We start from the raw sequence: 23217 nt of genomic DNA, 5'->3' as shown, positions 1-23217 counted from the left end.
AATAAAAAAAATGAAAGTGAAAAATTGTGTTGTTTTTGTTCCAATATTTTCATAAGTTATAACAAATACCCTAAAATCGGTTCAATTTGTTTTAACAATTTCTATAACATGCCATGCAAACAATGATTTCTCTTTAATTTTGAGTCTAATATGCACAGTGGTTCTATTTTACATTATGCTTAATTTATTTCATACCAAAATAATTTTAAAAAAAGCATTTTCTATCTGCGCTAGGATCAATGGCAGCAAAGGTTCTAGTGTGGATTGTCACTGTTGCGACAAAAAACCGATAGTTAAATTACAAGAACATACACCAAACATGCCAAAGTGATGTCCCTCTGGTTCCACCCTTATTATGATGTGATCCCAGGGGTTCTTAGTGGAAAAAAGAGTATAGGATGTTCAACAGAATTTGGAGTGCATTGGTCATTTAGTTTAGATTCGGGCTGCATTTTATATTTTTATATTTTAATTTATTGATGGTTTTCATTTTCATGAAAATATGGTTTAAAATGATTTTTTTTCCAGCATTTCTCAACTTATCTGTAAAAAACATTCATCCAGAACCAACTGTCCTCCTGGAACACTAATATAACCCTAACGCTAGACCTAACCTAAACTTTAACCTAAAATCGAACCCCAACCCTAAGCTAACATCTCAATTTTGCTATTAGTGGTAGGCCTACTGTGGAAATCCTTCGCCATTTTATTTGTACGTAACTCGAGGGAGGGAGGGGGGTAAAAAGTTACGTACGCTTTGTACGTAAGTGAAAATGGCGAAAATTATGGACGGCCCCTAAAGCATCATCTCTGAAGACAGAAAATAATCTGTTCCAACTTCAGTAGTCCCACAAGGTTTACAAAGTACAGTATTTTTAAACTGCATTTACTCAAAAGGAATTTCTTATCTTTAAGGGAGTACTACACCCCTGCCCAATTTTGTGCCTATTTTTGCATTTTTCTCAAAAATTATAGAGCATTGATGACAAGTAAGATATGTATATTATAGGGGCAAGGACTACAACTACTGCACTTGAAATTTTATTTCAGCACAGACAACAGTTGTGGAGTTACAGTCAAAAATGAGGGAAAACCAGTATTTGATCAGTAAATCAATAACTACTTGCCTTGAGTTCCTGAATTTTCAATGCAGTAATTGTAGTCCTTGCCCCAATAATATACATATCTTACTTGTCACCAATGCGCTATAATTTATGAGAAAAATGCAAAAATAGGCACAAACTTGGCCAGAGGTGTAGTACCCCCTTAAGTATATGATGAATATTTGTTTTCCATACATTTCATTGTTTTTGGAATAAAGGAAACATTGTGCAAATGGCAAATGTGTAAATTATAAAGACAGTACTGTAAAGAGATCAATGTGTTGATAAAAAGCAACCACACAATTGAAATCATAGAGTGCAAAACCAGACTTGCACAGTGGCGGCACCAGTGAATTTCATGGGGGAAAATCTACAAATCTTGCCCTAAATTGCAGCAAAAAGTGGAAATTGACATAATTTTGCCTCAAAAGTGTGTGTGTGCCCCCTTCCCCCCGTAGTGTCACCACTGGACTTGCATGTAGTGTTTTAAAAGCTCAAATGTGACCAGATAATCAGTCTGATAATTGCAAATTTGTACACTGTTTAATTCACTTGTATCAATTGTCAACAACTGGAAGTTCCCAGAATACAAAATTATTACATTATGTCCTATTGCTCTTGGTATATACGACTTGGAAATGTCTATTCAGGCATCATCATCATGACTGTCACTCCATGAACATGTATTGTATGTGATGCCGTCACAAAGTCAGGGTGCTGACAATGCGATGTAATATCTTTTAGTGAAGCAGTAAAATATACAGATTTCAAATGTTGTTTTGCTGGTGACACAATCTCGCCACTCCAATGGCGATATATGCCTCAAAATTTGTTTCATGCTCTGTAGTGGGCTAGACCACATTTTACAGTCCAGGGCCTTGTTCACAGCAACACACCAAGCCACATATTGAATGTCATTATCATTCCTGTCCTTCCATTTGTGTTACTGATTCTTCTTCGCTGTCAAGAACAAAAGATGAAACTGAGTTAATGTAACTTAAATAATGCCAATGGTCTAAATTGAATACACATCAAATACGTCGTATATGCATCATTTCATTGCATGCTTGTAATTTCTTTTAGTTAAGCAGCAAAATAGATGGATTTTAAATGTTATTTTACGAATGTATTAAGACTGAAATACTATTAAAAAAACCTTGGTGGGCTTAAAGGCCAATATTGGAATGTCATCTTTCCCTGGGTAAGATCTGACACCAGGCCAGCCCATGGCCAGAGGGTAACATGAGTAGGTTTGTTTCACCTTGAAGGCAAGGATAGTCTTGCAAATATGGGACAACTTTCCCCTAGGCCATCTAATATGCCATGAATTAGTTGGACTACAACTGGTATCTACTGGTCAGTTTATACTCCTATTTCCACATCTGTTATTTTTATATGGGCCTTTAACGCAGTTATGTTCTAAAGATGTTTAGAAGTGTGAACAACTATTTTATCAAACTTGTAAAGATCAACAAATCTGGAATTTCAAAAATCAGGGAAGGTATTCTTTTGTGGTTTTCTAATTTGTTGCAAGGGGTAGAGCTCAGCCAACTAATCTTCAACAGAATAACCTATTTACCTTACAATCAGAGGTATCCCTTCTTACACACTATCCATATTGGTTCAGTGAATCATCCATCCCATCAAAGCTATTATTAATGCTGAAAAATTAAGATTAAAACAAGTATTTGAAAATGTCAATATTATTTGCATAGGATTAGGACACATCTCAGGTAATAATCTCAGCTGATATATAATATATGCAAGCAGGCGACCATTTGCCCAAATCCCATGAACACACCATATGTTAATTTATCATTTCAGACTGCTTTCAGGGGGTCGTTGACTAAAGTTTGTTGAGCCTAAAATTGGCAAGAATTATTCTGTATTATTATTATTGCACGCACTAAGAAAGTCCTAACTTACGCTTGTGTAAATTCACATAAATGCACAAGCCATGCATTATGCAACACACAAATAGCATAAATGCTCCACCCAACTGCGTGCATGCCATTCTATATCAATACATGATGTTATAGAGCGTATGTGGGAGAGCGTGGCGCAATGGTTAGGGTACTTGCCTTTAGTACATGAGGTCCCGGGTTCAATTCCCGGTGGAGGTGATTTGCTGGGATATTGACTTGGAAAAAAAAGTCTGAAATTAATTTCGGTAGATTAAATTCGGACTTCCGCTCTCCCCATGGTTCATTTAGAATTGGGTAAATGAATCATGAAAGTACTCTGTCCTTCGGAGGGGACGTTAAGCTGTTGGTCCCGTGCGCAGAGAGCCATACCTGTACATGTATTTCGCAGACAGTTTCGAAAGAGTAGGGTGTTAGTTAACCCCTGACTGTTCCCAACCTGTCCCGGTGTTCAAATGGACCCCAATGGAAATAAGCTTCAATAGAGGTTTTCTTGGGTTATCCGGGGTTGTCAGAACCCGGTACAAATCAAATCAAATAGGTCTCTATTTTTCACCAATTATAAGCCAAACAAATATATAATTTATACACTAAACTCTGCGTTGTATAGCATGAAAACTCTCTCTTCCTACTATTTCTTGAAGCATATCATGATATCATTAGTAAACAGATGTAGACATGCATGGTCAACACATGGAAGAAAGAGATAAGATTCATCCATAGTCAAAAGCAGGCCCTCAATAATTATCAAAAGTAAATAGATAAATAGCACAAAGAAGACATAGACCAGTGTGTATGATATCAAAGTAAACAGATAGAAAGCATGAAGACTAAAATGCACCCTCTCTCTAATCATCAGGATAACAATATCCTATATGGTCCAAATTTACAAACATGACCACTTTTTCATGTTAAACGGGGTCTACAGACATCTTTCAATTTACCTCTCTCCATTTCAAATTTGAAGTTCATCATTGGGATCAGCAGCACATGTTGCAGAACCACCATTTTCATGTGTAAGGAATGGGATGTACCAATCCCAGATCCAGATGCATGATCAATGCTCTCAAGGGCTTACTGTAATAAAAAGAATTTAATTCAATCTTATTTTGTTAATAATTGTATTTACCTATTTCTCTTCAAATATTTTGCATGAAAGAAATAACATTGATGCTTCTTTATGCCAAACACTTACCTCCATCATATTACTGTCTTGTTCCTAATAAATGCACCCACTCTAATAAACGCCCCATAATTTTTTTCATTGAAAAAGTGACCAAAATTTACATGCCATGTCATGAGAATAAGCTTAAAACTGGCATATGCCTTAAATTGCATGGACAAATTTTCAACTTCCATCCAGTTTATTACCAAATTATTATAGTAGAATCCCATTCTTGCATAAAAATGCACCGCTACAGATGTTGTATTTACCGATATTAACCTGCTACTTGTCATTGGAAATTTTGCTCTAAAATTGTCCCTTTTGATAAACTTCACAATAGACACAAAATAAGGACAAAAATAGTACAAAAACAAAGGAAAATAGGCAAACAAAATGTTCCTAACTTTCTAACCAAGTAGGCCTAAAGCAGTGACTAGGGATTTCAACATCAATAAGCTTAGCTACTGAATAAGTTAGTGATGGTGATAACTCAATTTTCTAAATTTCCAACTTTGGTTTGAGTAGATCAGATCATAATTGGTATATGTTTTTATAGTCTAGAGGAAAATCTCAAATATATAAAATTGTTGAAACATTTTTAGTAAAAGTTGATCACCTAGGTATCTTTACTAATTTGGACCTGCTGAATCCAAAGATAGGTTTCCACTATCTGTGATGTATAGTTACTGGGTAGAACTGATAAACTGATTTAACAGGACAATTGCTAATATATTAGAACCTATAGACCTATAACATTTTTGTCCCATAACATTTTAACTATACATCACCGATAGTAAAAACCTATCTTTTTCTCACAGCCTGAAGCTAAACAAACAATTTGGTACAAATTTCATGAAAATTGGGCCAACTTTAATTTTTGAAATTCAAAATTGACATATGACCCTTTTTGGTACATAACTGGGCATTGGGCAACCACAGATCGTACACACACAAAATTTATATTTTGGTGATCCTTATAACTAGACATATTAATTTGATATGCTAATGAGAGAAATCAGAGCATGCTTAATTTTTGACCCCTGTATAACCCTATGGGGCCATTTTGAGGGTCATAGACTCAAAATAACGCTTGCTCACCACCTTTTTTTGGATTCGGCATGTCCAAATTAGTAAATATACCTAGATTAGAGGCCGTCCATTATTTTCGTCATTTTCACTTATGTACAAAGCGTACAAAAGAGGGAGGGGCATCCTGAGCATATTCGTTAGAAAATGGCGATTTGTTTTTTTTAAAAGCAATAAAAAAAAAATGGAAGTGACAAATAATGGTATTTTCCAATTTTAATTCATAAGTTATAACCAATTGACCTAAAATTCAATTTGTTTTAACAATATTATTTCTATAACATGCCATGTAAACAATGATTTTCTCTTGAATTTTGAGTAAGTCTAATATGCACCGTGGTCCTATTTTACATTATGCTTAGTTTATTTCAAACCAAAATACTTAAAAAAGTATTTACTATCTGCGCTAGGATCAATGGCAGCAAAGGCTCTAGCATGGATTGTTTTGCAAAACGCTGACAAAAGACATGAAATCCATACTTTAATTGCAAGAACATACATCAAACATGCCAAAGGGATGTCCCTGGATCCCCCTATATATGATGTAATCCCGGGGTTCTTAGTGGAAAAGAGAGTATATAGGATGCTCAGCAGATTTTGGAGTACATTGGTAATTTAGTTTAGATTCGGGCTGCATTTTAAGCTATATTTTAATCTATTAATGGCTTTCGTTTTCATGGAAATATGGTTTAAAAAGTAAGTTTTTTTCAGCATTTCTCAAACTTATCTGTAAAAACATTAATCCAGAACCAACTGTCCTGCTGGAACACTAATATAACCCTAAACCTAATCAAACCCTTAACCTAAACTCTAACCCCAACCCCAATCCAATACCTCAATTTTGCTATTAGTAGTAGGCCTACTCATGGAAACCCTTCGCCTGTTTGTGCATAACTTGAGGGAGGGAGGGGGAAAAGTTACGACGCTTTGTACGTATGTGAAAATGGTGGAAATTATGGACGGCTCCTTATCAACTTTTACTTTTACTAACAAATGCCCTATGAAACCTGAACTATTGAAATTTTGTCTAGTCTATTAAACTTGTACATTTAATAATTCTATAACATGCTATACTATACATTACAAATCTAATCATATTTAATAATAAACCTCTTTACCTGCATGCTTTTTCTTTAGCAACATCTGCCTTTGTTGAGCACCCCAAGGGCATTATTTGCCCTTTCCTCTGTCTTTACCAACTAGATACAATTCCTTGTTCAATCAGAACAGGCAATAACAGCTCCAAGATCTAAAGAAGAGAAAGGGAAAACGAATTGTTGACCATTTAAAAAAATTGAGATGGCTGTCCAAAATAGGTCGTCCGAAGATACAGGTAGTGAGCACCCCATATTATCTCGTCAGTCATAAGACATAGTGGCGTATCACGAAAATGGTCATTTTGAGATAATTGCATCTGAATTTTTAAACTTTTTTAAAACTGTTTGTCATACACTGCTTCGATTAAAATGTCCCCTTTTCTTGAATGGATATGAAAATATTAAATATTTAAGTTACATTTAATGTATAAAATAATTGTAATTAGTCATTAAGGGGAGGCTATAGCCGTGGAGGCTATAGCCATGAGCTGAAAGTTACCCTTACCAGCACCCTACTACCATCTTAAGGGGCTGGGTTTCCCACTGGATGTTTTTATTATCCTTTGGGTGCTCCATGTGTTTTCCTGCTTACACTAGTTCTTCCTCCTTCTCAGCATCCAGTTGCCTAGGGCTAGGGCTTATTTTTAGTTTTAGTCTTCAGCTTCATTTGCGTGGTAGGACAGAATACCTGTTTCAGGTACTTCTGTAGGGTAGAGACACCTGAGTCTGGGAAAAATCGAGACTTCACTGATGCCACTGAGGGGTACATACACACAGATCTCCTCGGCAGGCGACCAGGTGTATCCCCATATGATTCAGTATGGGTGGCAACTGGACTAAATGCTGAAACCTTTCCTTTATATCCTTTAGGCATTGAGTTAGGTAAATATTTTTCGTCTATTTGATGTCTCACAGCCTGGGGACGGGCTGTTGAAGAATTCCTCCTGCGTAATCTCTGCGTGTCGTAAAAGCCGACTAAAAGAGGACCATGGAATCTTAGGGGCCAGTTGATGTTGGATGGCACCAACAGGATCGGCAGGATCAATAACAGGCTCAACCCTGATACATGGTTAGCCCTGCATCGAGCAGCAGCGATGTAGTACGAAGTTCTTGGCGCCCCTTAATATATTCAAGGATATCGGCAGTACTTGATTTAGTGATGGGCGTTTTGGGAACCCCAAACACGGCTGTCAATGCTGCATTGAAGAAGGCAACGGGATACCACTTCACTTATTGTTTCCCAAGAATAATCATGTAAGGTCACAATTTGATGTTAGAGACTAACGGCGTGAAGGGGGCTGTGGAACATAATGTGGACGGCTCCTCGCCCGGTAGGGTGTCCCATGGAGAGCAGGTGGGCCCAGACCGTCAGCTAGCTACTGTTCGAAATAGTAAGGTCATCTTGCGAAAAAGTAAGATCATCAGAGTTGGAACCTGAATGTGCGAACTCTTAACCAGAGTGGGAAGCTCGAAAATGTTAAGCAAGAGATGACCCGACTTAAAATCAACATACTAGGAATAAATGAAACCAGGTGGACAAATAATGGAGACTTCAAAATCGATGACTTCAAGATGATTTATGCAGGTGGTGACAAGCATGAGAAAGGAGTTGGGCTAATGCTAGATGCAGATATGGCTAAATGTGTGCTGGGCTATTGGACTGTAAGTGAGAGAGTTTTGCTGGTCAAACTACAAGGACAACCTTTCAATATCTCTGTTATTGTAGTATATGCTCCCACAGCAGAGGAGATTGATGCTTTTTATGATAAACTGGAGGAAGCAAAGTCTCAGTGCAAATCAGATGAAATACAACTGATCATGGGAGATTTGAATGCAAAGGTGGGGCAAGGACAAGATGGCAAAACAGTAGGCGAGTTTGGACTTGGAGAAAGAAATGAGCGTGGTGATAGATGGGTGCAGTGGTGTGAAGCAAACAACATGGTAATCACAAACACTTGGTTTAAGGAGCACCCCAGAAGAATATATACATGGAAGAGCCCTGGGGATCGCACAAGGAACCAGATAGATTACATAACCATTAATGACAGATTTAGAAGAGCAGTGAAACATGCGAAGACACATCCAGGGGCAGACTGCGGAAGTGATCATATTCCAGTAGTATGCACACTTCGCTGTAAGCTGAGAAAGTTGAAGAGAGCGAAGATCACGAAGAAGTTAGATTTTGAACAGCTGAAGAAACCAGAGATCCGAATGGAGTATTCCATCAAAGTGGAGAACAGGTTTGAGCAACTTACAGACGAAGGAGAAGAGATGACATGGGAATCAATGAGGGATATCTTGGTTGAAACAGCAGAGGAATGCCTGCCAAAGAAGAAGAGAGAAAGTAAAAGCAAGTGGATGACAGAAGAAATTCTATCAATGATGAGAGACAGGCAAAAGATCATGGACAGGGATTCGAAAGAATATAGATACCTGGCTGAATAGTGAATGTGCCAAAATTGAGAGTCAATTTGGAGAGAATCGGAATGTGTACCAGAGGATAAATGAGATCTCAGGCAGGAAATCAGGCTGTTCAAGCTCTGGGTGCATCAAGGCAAAGAATGGTAATATGCTGGTAGGGAAAGATGATGTAATGAAAAGATGGATTAAATATGCTGGGGAGTTATTTCACGATGTAAGGGATGGTTTGCCAAGCTTTCCCGATTCTATTGAGGGTCCAAAGATATTGCAGTCAGATGTTTGATCAGCTATAAAAATGATGAGCAGAAATAAGGCTGCTGGGCCAGATGGAATAGTTGTTGAAATGATTGAAGCATTAGAGGATTATAGAATTGAGAAACTGACAGGAGTCATCAACAGAATGTATGATGACGGGATATTTCTGGAAGACCTGAGCAAATCAATCTTTATTGCTCTTCCCAAGAAACCTGGCGCTGTGGATTGTGAACAACACCGTACAGGCGTACAATTAGCCTTATGAGCCATGTTACAAAGATAATTCTAAGAATCCTGTTACTCCGTGCAAGAAGTAGAATAAAACCTGAGATTGGTAAAGAGCAGCTGTGGATTGTGAACAACACCGCATAATTAGCCTTATGAGCCATGTTACAAAGATAATTCTAAGAATCCTGTTACTCCGTGCAAGAAGTAGAATAAAACCTGAGATTGGTAAAGAGCAGTTCGGCTTTGTAGAAGATGCTGGTACCAGGAATGCGATTTATGTCTTGAGAATGATAACAGAGAGAGCGGTAGAGATGCAGAAGGATGTTTTCATGTGTTTCATTGACTACTCAAAAGCCTTTGACAAGGTGAGACATGATCAGCTTTTTGAAGATCTTGGCAGGCTAGACCTGCATGGAAAGGATCTGCGACTGTTGCAGAACCTTTATTGGAACCAAACAGCGTGCATAAGGGTGGATGGAGATTGTAGTGAATATACAAGCATTAAGAGAGGAGTCAGACAGGGATGTGTGATGTCACCAGATCTCTTTAATTATTACAGTGAGCTGATTCTAAGGGAACTAGAAAAGGAAAATGGTCTCAGTATAGGTGGACATAACATCACGAACATAAGATATGCAGATGACACTGTCCTATTAGCTGAGTCTGAGGAGGATCTGCAAAGGCTTCTTGATGTGGTGGTTCAGGAAAGTGAGAGGAAAGGTTTATCTTTAAATTGCAAGAAGACAGAATGTATGGTGGTATCAAAGACTGAAAGCCCAACATGCATATTGAAGGTGAAAGATCAAAGAATTAAGCAAGTTTCCTCCTTCATCTACCTTGGCAGTCTAATCACAGAAGATGCCAGATGTATTAAGGAGATTAAGAGAAGGATTGCACTGGCTAAGTCTGCGTTCTCAAAGTTAGACAAGATCCTAAAAAACAGTGCCCTCGGTATGGAGACCAGAATTCGGGTACTAAACTGCTATGGCGTCCCTGTATTAATGTATGGAAGTGAAGCATGGTCAATAGCAACAGACATTAAAAGAAAATTGGAGAGCTGCGAGATGTGGTTCCTTAGAAGAATGATGAAGATCCCGTGGACTGATAAAGTGTCTAATGACGATGTCCTAAGAAGAGCAAATGTGAACAGGAAGAGCCCTGTTACGTGAAATCAGAGTTAAGCAGCTCAAATTCCTTGGTCATATCCTCAGAAAGGATGGTTTCGAGAACCTAGTATTGACAGGAAGAATAGAAGGAACAAGGAGCAGAGGCAGGAAGAGAGTGATGTGGTTATCAAATCTGAAACACTGGCTAAAAGAAAGGGGAGCTGAACATAAAGCGACAGAGCTTCTGGAGATGGCTTATAACAGAGAATTGTGGCATGACATGATCGCCAACGTCTTAGAATATGGCACCTAGAGAGAGAGAGAGTCATTAAACTTATTTTTGAAACATTATTCTCCATTCATACACTCCTATATCAAAGCAGCCAATCAGAAAAGCTGTTAGAAAAGTGCGAAACATGCATTGATTGTGTATATTGTGTACTCCTCTTACTACTCGCTGTGTTTCGCGCGCATTTGCGGTGCGTAGAATTGATTCATTTTTCGGGCGGGTTGATGCATTTATATATGGTTCTGTTTTCCAAAATTTGTAGTGTTTAGTGATAATTTGTTAAAGTAAAATCACGAGTTTCCGGGCTCGTGCATTAGACGATCAACATCAGCGCAAGTGCATTATTTTGTCTAATTTCTCTCCCAATAAGTAATACGTGTTCATTAACCTATAATTGAAAATTGACATAGGACATGTGATACGCCAGTATCAAATAATAGTTGAATTCATATCCATATTAGCCACACAACCGCGACATACCAAAATAGTGGTGTATGTCACATATTTACGACATAATGGCGTACATGTATGTCATGATACGCCACTATGTCATCCAAAACACAGGGAATGTTGTACACAATTATTTCATTGAGTGAGATACGCCAAACCTAAAAAACACTGCGCTAGTGCAAAACTGAAAACCATTGCACTAGTCCGAATTTGAAAAACACTGCGCTAGTCCGAATTTGAATTAGGGGAAACACAGCGCAGTGTTTTTCAGATACGGACTAGCGCAGTGTATTTCAGATTGGGACTAGCGCTGCAGTTTTCAGTTTCAACTAGCGCCATGGTTTTCAGTTTCGACTAGCGCAGTGTCGGACTGAAGAAGTATTTTCCAAATTCGGACTAGCGCAGTGTATTTCGGATTCGGACTAGCGGTGTGTCGTACTGTTGCAGTGATTTTCATTTTCGGACTAGTGAATGCTTTTTTTTCGGACTAGCGAATGCTTTTTTTCGAACTAGCGCCATGCATTTTCGGACTGACGCACCTCTAAGTAAGGGAATTTGTGTTGTCGAACTAGCAGCATGTCGGACTAGCGGCGTGTCGGACTGAGCAGTGCACCCCAATTAATTAATGACATGCATGTCTTGAACGTTTGTCAGAATGTAGAGCTTTATACATAGATTATGAATCTGATCTTATCTCATCTTGTCAAAAATGGCTGATACACCGGTATGTCTATAGAGCAGCTATGCCCAAGTTTGATTACACTATTGGATTTGAATATTATTTTATTTTCAGCATATTTTACAAGTTGACAACTAGGTGATACTTCATGAGAGAAATTAGACAAATCAATTCATGCAAATTAAGATGTTGATGCATCTAATGCAAGAACTCAACAGGGCCAACATGTGGCAAATTGTTAAGCTAAACTTTCAATTTTCCCTGATTTCCCAGAATGGCTGTGAACCCTTGACAATGATGGGCACAGAATATCCCTTAGTTCCTTGACAGTATCCTGCATCAATACTGTGCTAGTAAATGATGTTTCCGCTTATGTTATAAACCTACCATTCTGCAAATTGATACCCAGTATCCACTGGTTCTAGGAAGAAAATATCAGTCTCATCTTCTTTGAACTGTCTGTTGTCCTGGTCATGAGGCTAGTAGAAGTCCCTTTCCTAGGTAGAAAGAAATACCATCCAATAACACACTTAATGAGACAAATTAAAGTAACATTCACATTTTTTCAGGGAAACTATTATATCATTTACTGAAGCTACTGATTTCACATCCACAAAGTACAATATAATGGTGAGCAATTTCCACACATCCATCACATTCACCCATATCAGCACCATGAAGCTATTCTTATCCCGGGGGGTTCTCAGTACAAATGACCATACGGGACGTGCATAAATATGGGTAGCATTTTCAGCCTTTTGGTATATCATTGGCCCCATTTTCAAAGCCTATTTTGGTATAAATGGGTCCTTTTTTCAAAATTTTCTCAATTTTTTCGGAAAATAGCCCAATTTTTCCTTAATCTAGCCAAAATTTTCACAAAATTTTGGGAAAATTTGTAAAAACTAAGACAATTTGGGTTAAATTTGGCCGAAAATTTTGACTTTTGGTATATATAAATGGGTCCAAATTTCTTGAAAAATTGGTATATTTATGGGTCCACTTTGAAATTCTCAGCGGCACTTCCCTACCAAAACCAAACTTGAGTACCCCCCCCCCCCCCGGTTCTTATCTATGTGCAGGTCAAGAGAAATAACATCTCTGATTTGTAAAGAGCCAACATCCTAGGGCAGATAAAAACAAAACACCATTTCATTTTGTCGCAATAAGAAAAATACAAATGTGATATGTCATAGAAATTCTTTAGCTCAACAAAGGCTTCATAAGAGCTAACAATTCCTTTGACAATCAAGGGTCTATGTTTTCTGTGCAAGATATCTAGCACAGTATCCCTCAAAATCCAAGGGTCTTCATTGACTACTTTGTTGCTCATGATAATATGTATTTTTGGTAGGCAACACATTCGATGCTTGCTTTCTTTAATAGACAACAAGTTGGTATGTCTTACTATCTATAGTAGGCAGCAAGTTGTTTTCTTACTATTTTCAGTAACAGCAAGTTGTATACCTTGCTATACACAGTAGACTGCTGCCTTTATCTTTGGCAGGCAACACATTATATGCTTGCTTTCCACAGTAAACAGTTCTATGCCTTGCTAGATGTATTTTCAGTAGTCAGTAGGCAACTTGTTGTCTTCTGAAGGAAGCAAGCATGGATCTTGTTGCATACTGACCATACATACACCTTGCTGTCTACTGTAGATAAGAAGGCATACAACTTGCTGTCTACTGAAGATATCAAGGCATGCAACTTGCTGTCTACTGAATATATCAAGGCATACAAACTGTAGATAGCATGGTATACAGCTTGTTGAAGATAGTAATTATAAGGCATACAACTTGCTGTCTACTGTAGATAGCAATGAATGCAACTTGCTGTATACTGTAGATAGCAAGGTATACAATTTGCTATCTACTGTAGCCCTAACACCCAAAAATCTTACAAAATCTTACGATGAAAAAATCTCATGATGCATGAATCCCAGGGTCTGCGATGGCGCAAATCACCCTAAGTGTTATCTGTGCACGGAATTGCTGGTCGGGCAGCAATAACCCGATGTAGCTACCGGTCCGAGATTGTGTGCTTGGCATGCAAGGGGTCAAAGGTTCAATCACGGGGTGCCAAGTCAAAAATTCTTCTTCTCCTTGACTTTTTCGGATCTTCTTTGACTTCCGATCCCAAAAAGCAGGGTCCAGTGTTAGGGTTAACTGTGATGTATTTTTCCAGATTAGAGCCTACCCCTAACACCCAAAAATCTTACGATGAAAAAATCTGCGCATGCATGAATCCCAGGGTCTGCGATGACGCAATCACCCTAAGTGTTATATGCGCACGGAATTGCTGGCGGGCAGCAATAACCCGTAGCTACCGGTCCGAGATCGTGTGCTTGGCATGCAAGGGGTCAAAGGTTCAATCACGGGGTGCCAAGTCAAAATTCTTCTTCTCCTTGACTTTTTCAGATCTTCTTTGACTTCCGATCCCAAAAAGCAGGGTCCAGTGTTAGGGTTAACTGCGATGTATTTTTCCAGATTAGAGCCTACCCTAACCCTAACACTCAAAAATTCTTCTTCTCCTTGACTTTTTCGGATCTTCTTTGACTTCCGATCCCAAAAAGCAGGGTCCAGTGTTAGGGTTAGTAAGGTACCGTGATACGACTTACTGTCTACTGAAGATAGTAAAGTATACTATACAACTTGCTGTCTACTGTAGATAGTAAGGTGTACAACTTGCTGTCAACTGAAGATAGTAAGGCATACAACTTGCTGCTTACTGAAGATACTAAGGCATACAACTTGCTTTCTACTGTAGATAGCAATGCATGCAATTTGTTGTCTGCTGTAGATAGCAAGGCATACAATTTGCTATCTACTGTAGATAGCAATGCATGTAACTTGCTGTCTACTTAAGACAGTAAGGTATACAACTTGCTGTCTACTGAAGATAGTAAAGTAAAAAAAACTTGCTGTCTACTCTAGATAGCAAGGCATACAGCTTGCTGTCTACTGTACACAGTAAGGTATACAACTTGCTGTTCACTGAAGATAGCAAGGTATACAACTTGCTGTCTACTGAAGATAGCAAGGTATACAACTTGCTGTCTACTGTAGATAGTAAGGTATACAACTTGCTGTCTACTGTAGATATCAAGTATACAACTTGTCGCTCTACTGTAGACAATAAGGTATACAACTTGCTGTTTACTGAAGATCGCAAGGTATGCAACTTGCTGTCTACTGAAGATAGTAAGGTATACAACTTGCTGTCTACTGTAGATAGTAAGGCATACAACTTGCTGTCTACTGTAGATAGCAAGGTATACAACTTGCTGTTTACTGAAGATAGCAAGGTATACAACTTGCTGGCTACTGTAGATTACAATGCACGCAACTTGCTGTCTATTTAAGATAGTAAGGTACTGATTTTTTGCAGTTTGTATTTGGTTGGTTTTGTTGCGGATATCTGGCATTTTTAACACGATTTTTTAACATAAAAATATAGTTGCGATAGTCGACTTTTGCTTTTCAATTGTTGTAGTCGCGACTACCAGTAATTAAGGTTGGGAGTGCGTCCCAGGAGTCCAAGTCCCGCTCGTGAAGCCTATTACCTGAAATTGGTGTATTTACATTTCGCAAATACACCAATTTGGAACTGCAAATTTCAATATGTTTAAATGAGAAAAAAAGGACCTTTCATTCGATATCAATTTATTACATGATCATGATGCTCATCATCAATACAAGGCGGTTCTCGAACCACAAGTCTCGCCTGATTTCGCGACCACCTGCTTTTGCGATTACTTTTGGTAGAGGTTTTGTCTTAATGAATTTGGCGGTTCTCGGCTGGGCACGATTATCTAGCTGATGGTGACTGTACTAATTTGACCTCAGATGACCCATGGTGACCAGAAATGACCTTCCAAAAATTTGGCTCTATATGTTTACTGTACCCACAAAGTTTCATGCCCATATGATGGTTTTTAGTAATTTGACCTCAGCTGACCCCTGGATGACCACAAAATGACCTGCCAAAAATTTGCCTCTAAATAATGAATTTACCCACCAAGTTTCATGCCCATATGACAGTTTTTAGTAATTTGACCTCAGTTGACCCCTGTGACCTTGGATGACCCCAAAATGACCTTCCAAAAATTTGTCTCTAAATGTTGATTGTACTCAACAAATTTCATGCCCATACAACAGTTTTTAGTAATTTGACCTCAGATGACCCCTGGGTGATCTTGGATGACCCTGATATGACCTTCCAAAAATTTGGCTCTGAATGTTGAAAGTACCCACCAAGTTTCATGCCCATAAGCCAGTAATTTGACCTCAGATGACCCTTTGGTGACCTTGGATGACACTGAAATGACTGTTCAAAATTTTTACCTTAAGGTTTTTTGCTTGATACACATCAAATATGCATTTTATAAATTATGCAAATTAGGCACTTAATTAGCATATTTTGCGCTGAAAATCAAATCAGGTGCAGAACACCTGGCCACGCTACTTCCCACCAAGTTACGCCACTGTACCTCATACTCATCTCCAGATAATCTGTTCACAAGGTATTTTACTTATTATGCATAAATTATGCAAATTAGGAACTTAATTACCATATTTTGCACTCAAAATCTAATCAGGTCGAGACCCTCTGGTCATGCTACCCCCTATCAAGTTTTATCATCATAGCACTTATGGTTCTTAAGATAACACGTTCACAAGCTTTTCAGAACACACCCCCCCCCCCACACACACACACACCATAGTGATTACTAAGTCTCTCCCTGAACAAAGTTCAGACAGCAGGCGAGACAAAAAACACAGGAACACTACCAGTATCAAGCTGTATGTCATTGTCAATGTCAGTAATTCCATAAGGAATTAGTCACATTTCCAAGGACTATTTACCTGTTCTTTTTGCATTAAAGGGTGCTCCTCGGACAACATCATATCATTGGCAAGCTAATATTAGGCCAAACAAAATATTGTTGTGTTTCCCTCAAGTGGGAAAATGGGAAAGTTGGGTCGGAGGGTCGGATTTATTTATTTATTTATTTTTTCAAACCTTCAGTTTTTTAAAAATCCCCTCAAATATTAAATAATGCTTCTTCAATTAGGAAACATTTGCCAATTTTGACTTCTGGATACCTGTTAGACATCAATTAAAGACTAGTCTTTCAATAAAATATTAATTTAAGTAAAAAACATTGATTTTTTGAACAAATCTGTAAAAATCATTATTTAAAAAAAATAAAAAAAATAAAAATGCCGACCCTGATTTTTCAGGATTTAGGGTTGGGCGGTTGCGGGCAACACAACAATTTTTTTTTTGGCCTTATGAGGACAATGAAAATAACTCCTTTTTTGAGAAAATAAGACGTTTAAACTTGATATTCTGCAAAAACCAACTGTAAGCGGTGAGTCAGAGATAATAGACTATGAGATAGGACCCGGGGATACGACACTCCGTACAATTAACGTGCAAATGGCCTATACCGATGTGAGGACAGTGCAAGAGTCACATTTGTGACACGAGTGTCAGGACCACAGAATTAACTAGTTGTATAGGAGACTAGCACGAGAGTCACATTTTCTGTCCTCAAAGTAGCTCCGAGTTTCGTGGACCTGAAGGTTGCGATTATATATGAATGAACATCAAAAGAGCTCTCTGAGGACTCGTGTTATGTACTGCTCGAGAGATGTGAACATATAGTGTCCTACACAGCCAGTTTGGTTACGCATAACCAAACTGGCTCGGAGGAGAATACTCTTCATAGAATGTACATCATCAGTTTGCTGCATTGGAAATCAATTTCGATTCGAACGCTGAAAAGGGATGTGCGAGTCAGCATTTCAACAACACTTTTTGTCTTTTTTCAGAAGAAAGTTTTACAAATAAAAGAATTTGCAACAAGTGTCAACTTGTAATGTAATAATTATTCTATTCGAATGGAGTTAAACTTGTTTTTGCAATAGATATGCCCTTAATGTTGGAAAGGGATGACATTTATGTTATGTAAGTTTTAAAGAATATGATTTTCCAAATGAAAAATTTTGAAAAGAAATACCGTCGGCCTTATGAAGTCTATGCCACAAGCAAAATTATGATTTTCACACAGATGGGTCAAATTAGTCTCTCTGCAGCCAGTTTGGTTCCACTCCCTGCACACAAACAGGCAGATAGATCGAACCAAACTGGCTCTGGTGAAGACTATGTGATCATTATGACCTTATTTGCTGCCTTATTAGAAATCATTACGGCTAGTTCTCAAAGCAGCCTCGGTTGTGCGCCATGAATTGGGGGCCAAATGAGTTACATACTTAAAAATCAAACAATTTACATGTTTTTGTACTAACTGGTGTAATTCATAAACTGTTCATCAAAACCCTATAAAATTATATATCACTGTAAAGCTTAGAGTACCAGGAATACACACACGAACAATTGGTCAATATACAGGGTGCCACAAATGTCATATAGGGTGGAAAAGTTAAATTTTGGTTCAAAAAGTATACAATTTTGTTCCTCTCTTATTTACTAACATTAACACCTGGTCTGCTAAAACCTTTTTAGATGTGCTAATAACATTGTAGACTTTCAAAAAAAGCAAACTTATAATGATGAGTTATGTTGCCTAATTGAGATACAGGGTGTTCAAAAGTCGTACATAATTTTTATGATTTTAATGACATAATCAGCCAAAACATTTTTCCACCATGTTCTACACAAAAACCAATGGCAAATCTGAATTCCTCATCAAATTTCCTTCAAAAACTGTTAACATTTACAGAAGTAGGCCAACTACTTGAGAAATATGACATTCAGAACATTTTGCGCGTACATACTTAGTACAGTAAAGTATACAGGCCTTGCCGTGTGATGCGAGCGATCACTCGCGCTCGCCACCGCGCGCCCAAACTCAATTTCTAGCGCGCGATTTTACACTCGCCATAGACACTAAATATCGCTCGCTGCGAATCACCGCTTTACCCAATTTGCATTCAAGTTTCAGCACTTCATATTATTTATTCATTCGGTATATTGCAATAAATTAGCTGAAAACAAAAGAGAGGTTATTCCTCGTAAGTATTTCATATTGGTATGAATGATCTTTCAGACTTACAGAGTGATTCACCACTACATAATACTAGAGAGTGATTCGACCACCGGTCGACCAATCGCTTAGCATAATGCTAGCGAGCGATTGACCACTCGCCTTTAAAATCTAGGACGGCAAGGCCTGACATATAGGAAAAGCCTAGAACCCATGACAAAGAGTGCAGCACACTTGCAACAAATTAGCTAGCTTGGAGTAAAACTGGTCACATTGTAAACTAGACATCAATACCAAAACAATGGTACATAATCCATCTCAATACCTTGCTGGGTTACAAAGTTACAGTAAAAAATAAATTCGGGAGGCACGAAAAATCAATATTCCCTATACTTTAACACATGCCTCAACCGTAGGCACCTCAACCGTAGGCACCTCCACCCCTGACTCTGCATCGTTTGAATTGCAATATCTCAAAAAGTAAATACAGTGTGAAGTTTTTACTTTCCACAATTTTAGCTAGATAAATGAGCACCAATATGAGACCAAAACTAGTTCAGTATCCCTCTTCATTCTTGAGATCTGAGGTGAAACATCCTAAAGAAACTGAAAAAATGTAACACCCCCACCTTTTACTATACCCCAATTCATGGCACATGACCCCAGGTCTTGTTTTGTCGAATTTTCAATGAAAATGATCTAAATTTGGAAAACTGAAGCAGCATACAACTTCTTAACTTCTTAAAGTTCTCAGGTATGTGCATTAGTATACCGGTACTCATGTAATTGAATCTCATGCACACAGTTCTGCGATCTGCAGTGTATCGCCGGGAGCTAATTTGTATAACTTGCACGTTGTGGCCTGCGGAATTCGACCTTCAGCAAACTGCAAACCAGTTCGGATTTACTTTATATACCCCCGGTACTAGTAGTAGGCCATACATACTGTAGTTACTGTCCGTTTTCCTATACACAATACTCAGTGCGCTCACCATTGACGTGTGACCTCTACAAATCGTGTATGTTAGAAGTATAGGCCATTGCCTAGTTGACGTCACTGTGTAAAAAATAACCGCCAATATTTAAAGTATTCTCTGAAATTCTAGAAAAGTTAACATGTCCTAAATTTTTAGCTAATTTAGGTGTTTGGAAATATTGGTACTTTTGTGTTTTAGGAAGGATATGTAAACGACAGATAACACCAAAAAATATGAAGAAATTATTTCTAAACCGTGTTAAGTCATTAAGCTTCTCATTTTCAAGAACGCTGGTTAACAATAAGCAGACTATTGTCTCATTTAAGTAAACAAAAGCCCACAGTATTGTTACTTTATGTTAAGCTTTATAATCTTTCACCCAACTGAAACTATAATACCAGCTCATTGCACAGGTAAAACAGACACAAGTGCAGTGTGTATTTAACCAGAGAAGATCTGATGTAACATAGTTGAGCTGTTTTCATTGAGTGTTATCTTGGTTTAATAGCTTTTAATGGGGTTTAAGTCCTTCAAAGGTCGTGGTGAATTCTACTGTAGACATGACTGCATCATGATTATTTTAAAGTCAACAACATTCAACAATATGATCACCGTGATAGTATGACAGTATCAGTACCGTGGGTGTCAGTGATCCTGGCCTGACACAGTAGACAAACAAACATGCCACACACATGACACGTGCATTGCATGCAAGGTAACATTGACTATACACTAATCAAACAATGGTATTGATCCTGTACAACTGGTCGTGGTTTATTTACAATCGATTCATTTAAAATCCCCATAGTAAACATTAATTTTGGCAAGAGTTTTCTCTCTCTGGAACGAGGATGCATCCACTGGCTCCAGCGTAATGAAAAGATCTAACATGATTGGTCAATTTAGCTCCACGAAGCGAAAAAGTAAGCTACGCGTAGCAGCTCCACGCCAGGCGGTTACGGCCAGCCATATACTGATCATGCGAAAATCGTAAAAACATAGAATAGAAACAGTGTGGCAGGCTCTCAAAATCTCAAACTGTATGCTTAGCCTGAGTCGCTCGGCCTATCTCGAACAAATCACCATGCGTAGCTGTTGAAAAACGTGAGGATTCATCGTACTATCACGGTAATTTTTGACACGAAGATATAGGGACGATGACGGTGTGACCCAACTGCGACCGTAATTGAGCATTTTAAACTACAACGCGAACGCACAACCTTTTGGATACAATTGCTAACCATTATATAGTACAATTCATAGCAACAAATTATTCATGACGATCGTCAGATTTTACTCATTTTCCAGCTTTTTTGCGTGAGCTTTACTACCTTGGCGTGAGATTATACTACCTTGGCGTGAGACCGTGAGAAAGTGACCCAATGCGTGAGACTCACGGCCAATGCGTGAGAGTTGACAGCCCTGCATGAGTATCGAGTACAACTCGGGGTACAACTGGAAACCAGCCAAAGCAGGTACTGTGCAGTGCCTGCGCCTGTACGATGATCCACCCAAAAATAAAAAACATCAGAATATAGCCTAGATCCCTGTACTAAACCATTATTCATGAGTGCGTTGGCATGGTTGGATTCACTTCCGTGTTACTCATGCACAGTCGCACACACTGGCATACATCACCCAGTGTACGGGGAAAAAAAGTCACGCTATTGAAAGCTGCGTTCATTCAATTGGAATTAAGTCTGTACAATCAGTAGGCCTACAATGCTCATGTGCTGTAATGTCGAATCATGGAGGTATATAAACAAAATTTATTTATTCATATACCTCCACCCATGGTCGAATCTAGTTCCAGGCCATGCCGTTTGAGGCGAGCGATCACTCTCGGTCGCCACCGCCGCCCAAACTCAATTTCTAGCGAGCAATTTTAAACTTGCCAAAGTCACTAAATATCGCTTCGCTGCGAATCGCCCAAAATTGAATCCAATATCAATTTACAAGCAAGTTTCAGCACTTCAGTGTATCCTGTATCCGATCTACTGTAGGCCTAAAGTTAGCCTTAAACCCTGGATACGAAAGAAAGATTGTGAAGCTTTGTGAACAGCATGTAATATTGTTTCATATTTATGAATAATTTTTCAGACCTAGCGATTTGATTAAAATGTAGAGAGTGATTTGACCACTCCCCTAGCATCATGCTTGCGAGTGATTGACCACTCGCCTTTAAAATCTAGATGGCAAGGCCTGTGGTCCGTAACACAAACTTTAAAAAAAACCGGACCAAACAGACACATCATTAAAGGCTTAATGTACGATTTCCTTCAAATTTTAAATTTGTCATTAGGCCTATATACTCAAAATGCTGAAATAATACTAGTAATAATGATCGGGAATGGTTTCTGTCCATTTTGAGCTGAAATAACGAGGTAACGTGAAAGAAACACGCCTGCTTGTTATTTTGGCCGCTTAACACACAGTTCTTCTATATGGACATAAAGTCATAATTTCATGAATTATGACTTTATGTTGAACTTTGCTCTGTTTACCTACAAACACAACAAATTTGGCTGATTCCATTTAGGTGCAAGTTGTGACATGTGTAAACATTACAAATATGCCAAAAAATTAGGTTTGAAAAAAATTAACCAAATTCATATTATAAGATCGTACATTATGACTTTAATCGGTAAAGTTTTATTCAGATTTCCTTTTACAAATTAAGCGCATTGCTGGCCGTCCCAGCTGCAGATATCATTTGGTCCAATGCACACGCTTGAGTGACGTCGCGCACGTGTGCGATGGTTAAGCTGCCAAAGGAAAGGAAATCTGAATAAGACTTAATGACATTTTCGTATTGGTGCTGCCTTAATTTAATTGTCCGTTAATTGCCCGTTGTGCAGAGCTACTACGGTATGGGTTCCCTGTACTAGGTCGAATCCCGGTCATCATGCATGCATCAGGGCAGGCATTGCATGTCACGTCACATTGTCATTGCCATTGCGTTGGCATTTTAAAACATGTAAATATTTAAAGATAAGACTCATGAGTTTAGAGTTTTTTAATTAACCAACCATGCGACTGCATTTAAAACGAAGTAAAGGAAGTTTAGTATTACCTGTGCGTGCTGCTCGCCGGGCACAATCGTGGAAATACTCCACTTTCTGCCCCAATTTTGGACTACTTTGTTGACAACCGAAACTGAGACAATGATTTTTAACTTTCTTAAATGCAGTCCGTCTTCCAGATGACGTCATTTACTAGAATCCTGATTGGTTCAACTTTGCCGATATATTGATTAACTGTCTAGGTCACGCGCTTAGGAAGTGACGTCACATGATTCCGAACCGTTTTTGTAAGAACCATGCTGATTGGTTCCGGCTTCTACGGTCACCTCTCTACTGCAAGTATCAACTCGAAAAGTATGAAAAAAAAAAAAAATTCTTTCTTTTTCCTCTTCTTTTTTTCT

General features: G+C 38.4%; 2 long non-coding RNA genes across 2 annotated transcripts; both read right to left on the bottom strand.

Annotated features, from left to right (window-relative positions):
- Positions 1-1627: 1627 nt before the first annotated feature.
- On the bottom strand, positions 1628-6421 carry LOC140162678 (uncharacterized). The gene is made up of 4 exons (XR_011860326.1): positions 6395-6421; positions 3970-4102; positions 2683-2764; positions 1628-2063 (listed from the first exon to the last, which is right to left on the bottom strand). It is a non-coding gene; the product is annotated as an uncharacterized lncRNA (long non-coding RNA).
- On the bottom strand, positions 6418-22943 carry LOC140162680 (uncharacterized). The gene is made up of 3 exons (XR_011860327.1): positions 22867-22943; positions 12189-12298; positions 6418-6525 (listed from the first exon to the last, which is right to left on the bottom strand). It is a non-coding gene; the product is annotated as an uncharacterized lncRNA (long non-coding RNA).
- Between the last annotated feature and the right edge of the window lie 274 nt (positions 22944-23217).

Source organism: Amphiura filiformis, chromosome 10 (assembly GCF_039555335.1).
Source record: "Amphiura filiformis chromosome 10, Afil_fr2py, whole genome shotgun sequence".
In the NCBI taxonomy this organism is placed as follows: domain Eukaryota; kingdom Metazoa; phylum Echinodermata; class Ophiuroidea; order Amphilepidida; family Amphiuridae; genus Amphiura; species Amphiura filiformis.
The sequence above is the reverse complement of the archived record's forward strand: the minus strand, read 5'-3'. Positions and strand labels throughout refer to the sequence as shown.